We start from the raw sequence: 9,839 nt of genomic DNA, 5'->3' as shown, positions 1-9,839 counted from the left end.
ACCCTAGCTTTGTGCACGGGGAACCTTGTTTCAATTACTTGACTCTCTTAATGATCATACTTTGCACTTTTATCTGTTTTTTTTTGTTGTTGTTGTTGTCTATATCAATCGCCATTGTGTTTTATTTCCTTTAATTGTCCTTTGTATTAACACTTTTGGTTTTCGCTTTGAACGTATTGTGTTGTCGGATCTTCTGTCGTGTTTTCGTCTACAAGAGTCACTCAGGACTACTAGTGACCTCTGCACGCCTTCCCCAAAGCAGCTGAGAGTGTTCCCGTGTGTGATTCGATATTATCATGAAAAGAGGTAAAAGGGTTAAATGAGGCGAAAACGTTATTTCTGGCTTAACCCTTTCCGCGCCAGGGTCTTTGGACAGTGCGTATACACGGCTATTATAGGATTTTCTGTACCATTCGATACTCAGAGCACACAATGGATTTCAAGGGAAAAAAACATTTCCTTGTTCAAGTTAACTCTAATAACAAAGAAAAGACAATGAAGCGCTAGTGTGAACGTTTTAAAATCTCATTCGAATCGGACAAAATGCAGGACAGTTATAGATCTAATTTCAAAGCTATGTTCTTATTTTCTGTCACAGTCTAATATCGATTGTGAGTCAATAACAGCTCTCCAAGAAATAACACGTTCTCCATCCGTTTGTCCATTAAGCAAATGATAATCCTCACTAGAAGTCGGTACAACTATGAACAGTGTTGATGTGAGGTGTAGATGTTTCTTTCTTCGTGAATTCACGAATTATTTGGAAATTTCGTGAAAATTTATATCATGGGAAATATAGAATGTCCCACTCTACTCGAGTTTGTCTAATTGTCATGAAACATTTTGTTTCTATCTTATCCTTTAGCTAGGACATGGAATAGAGATTTGCCTCAAAACGCGAAGCTGTCAGTCTCTATGAATACGATATTACTTGTGTATGGTTCATGGCCTCAATTTACTGAGAAAAAAAGAAAGTTTGCGAAAAAGGCACACTCACCTTAATTTCCGTGAATTTGACACAAATTAGCGTAAAAATCCCAGAAAGTCGTTTACAGCACTCATGCACTTGAACTAAAGTTTAACTACTGTTGTGGGTACAAGTCAAGTCTCTAGAGAGGTATTACTAGGGACCATGATGGCAAAGAACCAAGTCTTCCCTAACATTCACCGCTGCGAGTATTCATTCATTGTTCTTACTTCCAATGTTCTGCCGTTTCCGAGCGATCGAGCTCTTTTCTATCAGAGAGAGGAAGTTGGTTAGAGTTAGCTGTCGAACTAAAGAGAAAACATCAGCTTAAATGACATCGACAAAGCGAAACAGAACAAACAAAAACTCGTGATGTTATCAACATTATCGTATTTAATAAACAATCGTGTGTGGGAACCGGATGGGAGATGAAAACAAGAGGAAAATTTTGCCTTCTCGGATAGTCGCGTTTCATTCGTTCCTGAGCAGCGAGAACACGCGCTGAGGTATTATTTTTCTTGTTACGCCTCTTCACGTATTGGTAGATGTGCGATGGTTTCATTCCATTTCCATTTTATTCCATTCATTTTGACGCCAAACTGAATGAAGAGGTGCCACATCACTTCGGCTCTGCTACCATGCGCCAACCTACACTGATGTTTTATCACCAAGAGGCGTGACTATAGCGAGAAATGGGTCTCCACTGAGAAATTAGCATGATTCCCTGCAACTGCTTTTATAATGGGGCCCCAGCCTACTCGTTTCTATTTAAGGTATGCGATTCGTAAACAACACGCGTTGAAGTTAATGTCCTTTTCTTGCTCGAACTAGCTCCATTTATAGGAGAAAAAAATGCATGTACTCAAAGTTATGATAGGTTTCTGACGTGACAGCTATCGTCGCTTGTCAAGTACATGTAGTTCACTACGCAGAATTCAAACCACACCGAAAAGTGCGACGACCTCTTACAAGGATGGACTGGTGACGGAGGCAAGTCGATTAACGCTCTAAGGTTATTTCAGAAAGGCGCAATCCTATCTGCATTATTGTGTCTCGTTTGCCCTCTTCGAACGGAAACGCGAAATTATGTTCTGCGTAATTCATATCATGGAGAAGTTGAGGCTCGTTCCATGTTAATAATCCTTTTTTTGCGAGGTAATCAGAAATCACGTATGAAATATTAAAGAGCGTTAATTGTTATACAATTCTTATAGAGGAATTCGAAGTTTACTTGATGAAAATTGGTTTTGAAAGTTATAACAGCTGAGATATCCAAAATAAAGGGAAACAAAATCGTTCTAATAAAAGTTGGGTCCCACCTTTTGTTATGACCTCTTAAAGTGTATAGTATTGGTTGAAGTGAGAATTCAGCTTTGAACGTTTTGCGCGATATTTAGAAACCAATCTATGAAATGTTGAAGAGCATACAATTCAAAGGGGAATTAAAAATTTATTTGATGAAAATCTGTTTTGAAATGATTGAGATATCCCAAAACAAGGTAAAACAAAGCGGTCTAATAGAAGTCGTGGCCTGTCGCATTTTATTAGGATTGCTTTGTTTGGATACCTCACCCATTACCAAACCAATTTTAATTAAATAAACTTTAAGCTCTTTGATATTTCATAATCATGTCACAGAAAGTTGGAAACCTGAAGCCCCATCGCAACCAAAACCATACCATTATTTTAAGATATTTTGGTATCGTGTGTTCTTTCCCTAACGCTGTCACTTTGAGCCCACGCGTAATGATTATTATTGGCTCTTTGCACTTGCATCATTGACTGTGCATCGCAGCACATGAACCAGCTACACAGATAAGATGTTCATGCATGGAATCGTTCCGAACTTGAGAATCATCAAATATTTCGTCCGATGTTTTTTTACTCATAGGTTTTCCTTTTTTTGCAGTGCGAAATGGGGAATACGGGTGGAAAATCAAAGGTCAACATACCATAATCACGTTCTTTTCTGAAAGCACTCTGTTGTCATTCACCCCTATAATGTATTTTCTTTATTTGGTATTATCAATCCAGTCTGGTCTAGATTTTTTTCTTTTTTAATCGCCTCATTTCATTAACACCGACTATTCGGGGATTGCAAATCACACAAGCTGTTGCTTTTTTTTTTGTTGTAAGCCCCATCTCTATAATGTAATCATGAAGAAGAGTTTAATCGTAAAACGACTTAGCTCCATTAGTGTCGATTGGAGATGTTTACAATAACCTGCTAAAGAACATAGAAAATAACAAGAAAAATATGGGATATCTTTAATCATAACTTCAATAATATTCCTTGTTATACATCAAGTGAGGTATCACTGGAAAGGTTTCATGTTGCTCTCTTTGATGGTAGACTTACTTTAAAAATCTAAAAATGGCGCTTAACCCATTATAAATTGGGTGTCAGTATATCAATGTTTTCGTCTGTTTACATTCGACATGGTAAAACAATATCTTCTGATTATTTGCAATGCTACCCATCGTGAGATATACGAAAATAACTTCAATTGAATTGAAATGAATTGAATTGGGGGTAAAAAAGAACTACTGTAAATGTTGAACAAGCTTGATCTGTTGAGAAGATGGGGTAATTTAAATGAAAAAAAAAAAAAGTAATCGAAATGATTTCCCTTGGAGCCAGAAACCCACATCCGCGGACCTCCTCGTTTTATGAGCGCTTAGGAATTAAAAAAAAAATGATTAGTTTACTCCCCATCCCCCCCCCCCCCCCTCCCATTGGTCGCGTCGCATCCGGACTGTCCCATTAGTAAGGTTGGCGAACGGGGACCTCATTAAAAGCAAGTGGTAATTACTTCCTATCAAATGGAGCCTTCTTCCGCTTAGGAGGCGTGAAGAAAAATCTCCACTGCACTGATCATTAGTCTGAAACCCGGCTTCCTTACGTAACTATCCACGCCTTTCGCATATCATTTGCATGGGTTCGTTTCGTTTTTAAGAGAGGTATTTCTACTTTGCTTTCCAACCCGACTGAAACGCATTGCTGTTACATCCATGGGCGTTTAACCGTGGTTAAAAGATTAAGAAAACACACACACACACACACACACACACACACACACACAAACATACACACTTTTTATGATATTCTTTATTTGAATTTCATTCTATATCAGGCTCATTTTTACAATGAAATTAATAATTATGAACAAAAATAAGCAGCTGTATTGTTCTCACTTGTGCTGCTGAATCATATTTTTTAACATAAAGTACAATACAATACAACACAACACACTCACACTTTTTTTTCAATAATCTTTATTTATTGACATTTAAATCAATGCAAATATAATATCGTCAGCTGGTGCCGCTGTACAAACAGAAAAATCACATCCTTTTTGACGGTTAATAACAACTGTGTTCTACCCAGGAAGTACTATACCTTTCTTGCATAAATAGTGCTTTCTTAAAAAATGAAATCAAACACACACACACATACACACACACACACACACGCACACACACACACACACACACACACACACTCGAAAGGCCAATGAGAAGAACACAGTACCATGCATGGCTAGATCTTCCCGCGAACACCTGGTCAACTTTAGCCAACAAATTCCATATTCCTTTAATGAGATCTGATTTTATTTCTTTTTTTATAAGGGTCTAGTTATGCGAATAGTTTGAGTGACAGAATAATTCGTAGCACTTCATTTGATATTTTTAAACGCAGATTTAAAAGCATCTATGACTGAATGTTTAACACCAAAAAGGAAATATCACGGCGTAATAATAATCATTGTTCGTGTATGATAATGTACATGTGCACGTAATGGTCGTATGCACTCCTGTGTCTGCGGGCGCGCGTGTGTGCGTGTGTATGTATGTCAGAGAGTGTGTGTTCCTGATTGCCTGTATGACTGTATTTTCTGTATGATTTAGGAACTTATTTCATTCCCTTTACATATAATTTTGTTCTGTACATAACGATACTTGATTGATGGGATTCGCTATGCGTGACATGTTTGTGGGGTTAATCTCATTTTATATAGGCAACTTTGCTTTTATTATACCCGTCCATTTTCTTGCATCTGTACAGCCCTTTGTGATGATTATACATATTACATATGAATTGCCATGTAAACGCAGTAATGTATGGTTTGTCGCTATTTTAATCACATTCGTAGTTTGTTTATATTTCACCTGATTGTGGAAAATTGAATAAATTGAATTCAATTGAATTTGAAATTGAAGTTGGATTAATGCGTATTTCAGTGAGAGTGCATGGGCATTGGAAAGCCACCTTCGATCTCAATATTGTGACTTCAAGATTCTGACTATTATTGCAGGTTTTTGTTTTTTAATCATATAAGAGCCGATTGACAAAGCGAATATATGTATATGATAATTACATATGATAATAGGAATATGTCCAGGGTGTTTGTTTCGCGTTAGTTAGATTTCCATATCTTAGCTTATTTTGTAATTCCGTTTTGTATGTATAACAGTATATCAATAATATAATGTGTTGTATTACGTATTTGTGTGTGTGGGGGGGGGGGAATGCACCCTACAAGCACTGTTTTTTTACAATTTCTCCCCATTTCCCAGCATGTCAACATACTTATGAAATATTATGTAAACTCATCTTTTATTGTGTATTTGTGATGTAATTTATGTATTCAATTTCTGGAAAATATTCATGTGTTTCTGTTGGAAATGAAAAAAAAATAGGTGAATAAATGTCAAAAAGTACCTTTTAAATAAGCAGTTGCCTCGTAATTTGTTGTAAGCATGACTTAGACCGCCCGATAGTGTGTCTTCATCCTTCCAAAACTCAACACTATCTTTAATAATTGGGTTATAAGGGCTGGGCGTTCAACCCAAAACGGATATACCGTCGAAGGAAAATACCAACACAACTGGCTGCGTGAAAATTCTCGATTTCATAACACTGTAAGCCGAGAAGCGAGTCAACAAACCGTACACAGACAGTGGATTTCCTTTTGTTTCCCAAACACAAAGAGAGAGAGAGAGAGAGAGAGAAAGAAAGAGACGAAGGTCATTGACTTGTCAGTTTCATACCTTGCCAATTTAAAGGGGAAATCCAGTCCAAATATATAATTCAGTCTGATTAAAAAAAAAGTAAAATCTTGCGAGTTCCACGGTACAATTTTGACTGAAATTGGATGAAAACAAAAAGTATGTTATGACATTTTGAAGTTTTGCTAATTTATGCAAAACAGTTCTTGTCCGGTGGATATGAATATGCAAATGAGTGAGCTAACCAGTTCATAGTCTCACAATTTTCCACTGATCCTGTACAAAAAAAGACAAAAATTCAATGTTTCTGTCATTGAAGTCTGAAACATGATGTTATTCCTGATTGAATAACTTCAGAATAGTGATCAGTTAGATGTCCAGGACTTGAGCCTCGGGCATGATTGCGTTAAAACTAAAAACTGGAAATGTCAAAATTGTATGTAAAAACTGTATGACATGTTGTGAGGTTATGACATGCTTACTTTATCATTCGCATATTCGTATTGACCGTTCAAGAACTGTTTCCTGAAAAATTAGCGAATCTTCAAAATGTCATAACTTCCTTATTTTTCACCCAATTTTTATCACAATTTGATTTTACTCTTTCTTATCAGACTAACATATTTTAACTGGATTCCCCTTCAAACTTCACATGGTCAGATCATGGTTGCATCATAGAGATTCCTTTAATATACCTCCCGGTTACATCATTACTGGTGCACTAATGGACAGAGAAATCCTTGGTGACTACAATGATAGAATACTCGTAAAGGTATCCTATTTCTTGTCCCGGTGTTTGAAAGCTACCATCATGTAATTGTCTTAACCCAGCAATGCCTTGAATTTCCTGGTCAAAGACAGTGATTATAGAAATGGACTACATGGAAAAATTAGCCTTGTACAGATTGAGCTCTCGCTATATACAACAGCTATGACTAGGTCCTATATTGAGCACCAATCTTTGTGGTCGTTATTACTGTGGACAGCGCCTCCATTAATAGAAGACCAATCGACCGTGCACTTCATTCATCCATTCATTTCTTAATATTTACAGAAACATATAGATATATCACAGAAATTGAATACATAGATTTCATCGCAATACAAAATAAAGGATAAGTTTACAAAATATTGTAAGTATACAGAAATGTTGGAAATGGAGAGGAATGCCAAAAAGCAGTAAATGTAGGGTGCATTCCCCCCACACGTAATACAAGAAATTATATGATCGATTGACTGATATACATAAAAAGTGAAAGAATCTCAAATCTCAAATCTCATGCAGTTCTGTGACTGGTGCGATATTAGGCCAAAAATAAGTTAGGGGCCAGCATAGCAGATGGTAGAGATAATGACACTGGAAAATAGCGAAAATACACAGACCTGCATGTCATTCAGTCCCATCCGATTTCATCGCTGGTGGCGCTGTGAAGATACGCCTTTTGTTTAGGTTGATTAGATCATTACGAACCCAAACCGACCCACGTTACGACGCCATCATCTGAATTTGTATCCGAAAAGAAATGACTTTTAGAAAAGAAAAATACTACTATTATTGCTGAGAATCATGATAGGGATAACAACAATGATGACTGATGATGATGATGATGATGATGATGATGATACTATTACTGTCACTTCTAATAAGGCGTACTAACAACAATTGTGATGATGATAATTATGTAACAATTATCATAATGATAATAAAGAAAACAATAAAAGGACAAAAATGAGATGAAATAAAAATGTGCCTCGTATGAAATTGGGGACAACGGATTATACATTCTCTCTTTACGTTCGATTCCAATATTATTGTATCATGCCACCGATTGCGGCCTGTCTCACTGGAGGAGACGTCGATCGCCGCGAAGTGCTGCAACTGATCAGTCACGGCAGCTCATGCGACTCAAAGACCAAAAATGGCTTGCGCCCTCACCATCAGGCGACTCAAGGGTGACGTCCAAGACGAATCATGACATATTATTATTCACCCGGAAGTCTCGATGACGTCTCAGGCGGTTGCGGCGACTTCTCCGAGATGTCTTCTAAGTTGCAGAGACGTCTCCGCGACGTCGCCGAAGGTCGTCGTGGGTTTCCCGTAATGTTACGGAGACGTCTCTCCAGTCGCGACGAAATCAGTCACCTGATGGAATCATCGCAGAGACGTCGCTGTGACGTCTCCGAGGACAGATGAAGAGCGCAAAAAAACCCAAACAAACAAACAAACAAAACAAAGTCTCTGGGTCTCTAGAAAAAAAAAAATCGACTTTCCCCGGGACTCTCCAGACACCCGGCTAGTCTCCATCTAGACATCGCGGAGACGTCTGCCCAACAAGTGGACACTTGAGTCGCCACAAAGCCGCCAACTTGTCTTCATGCCAATGAGATGTATCAGATTAAAATAATAATTATGTACAGTCCATGCGGTTTTCACCCTGGGAGATCGAGTCCGCTATGCTACTTTCGATAGGAAAACGTGGACTGTATCATTCTTCACAAAAACAAAACTTGTAATATTACACCTGTACGTGAATTTTGATAAACTGTTACCTTACCGTCCAGAGTAGACTTCTTTCAAGGCATTATATACCATTTGCAAATGAAATAAATACCTGTTGTGGTTATTTTTGTTGGTTTTGTTTTGTTTTGTTTTGTTTTTTGAAATGTAATCCGGTAAGTGCGATAGATTCATGTTTGAATTAAGCAGAGGATCATAATTATTATTGAAAATAAAATAGACTGGATAACTCAATTAAACGTCTATGGTTTACATGTCATACAAACCTCTACCAACCCGTCGAGTTGATATACACACACACATACACACATACAGACACACATACACACAATGAGAGAAAAAAGACACTCTACATCTATGTTATCGGTATAGTTGTTTAGGTTTTTTTTTGTGTGTGTGTGTTTTCCGATGGTAGTGCAGTGTTTTACACACAAAAAATACACGACTCTATAATTATGTAACACAAAAATAACATAAAACTGAAAAGGAAGAAGAGTAAGAGAAGAAGCACAGATATACCAAAACGAATAAGGTTTGTAATTTCTATGGTTCTTTTATACGTCTTTTCTTTTTAATTATCAGAATTACATAGCGATTTTTCGGAATAGCGAACCTCTTTTCATAATCGGATTGACGAACCTTTGGAATACAAAACCTCATATCATTTTCGGATTTAAACGAGCCTTTGGAATAACGAACCTTTGGAATAACGCCACATATGTTCGGATTAAGGAACCCTATTTCATTTTCGGATTAACAAACAATAGGGATACGTAATTTGTATATGTTTCGGAATAACAATCCTTATTTCATTTTTGGACAAACGAACTTTTTGTTTGCGGATTAAAGAACCTTCAGAAAAACGAACATTACCCATCTATATTGATTGCATAAAGTGATGGATCAGGCCCGTAACTGGGGGGGGGGGGGGGGGGGGGGGGGTTCAGGGGGTTCCTTGGAACCACCCGTTTGCCAGCAGCCCCAAAAATAAAGGAAATAAAAAGAAAAAATGAGTCCAGAAGTGGCACAAGAAATGAAAAAATTACACGGGGGAGCCTTTTTATCTTTTTTTATTTATTTATTTTTTATTTTTTTGCTTTTCAGTTGATTAAACCCGGAAGTGGTCCAAAAATCCTAGTTACGGGCCTGTGTATTGTTACAGAGCGTCAACTCGACAACGGGTTGCAAAATTTTGTCCTTTCGCGGAATCCGAGGGAATATTTGAAATGAACGGAGTTGTGGTGTGTGTTTACATGTTTATGAGTGGTGTCTCTGTCATTACAGCAAAAGCAAAATCCAAGCCTCGCATCACCCAACGGGAAGCAAGTGTAGAATTACCACGAA

Source organism: Diadema antillarum, unplaced genomic scaffold, assembly GCF_040938485.1.
Source record: "Diadema antillarum isolate AM-2024a unplaced genomic scaffold, OU_Dant_1.0 scf00000093, whole genome shotgun sequence".
In the NCBI taxonomy this organism is placed as follows: Eukaryota; Metazoa; Echinodermata; class Echinoidea; order Diadematoida; family Diadematidae; genus Diadema; species Diadema antillarum.
Note: the sequence above shows the minus strand (reverse complement) of the source record.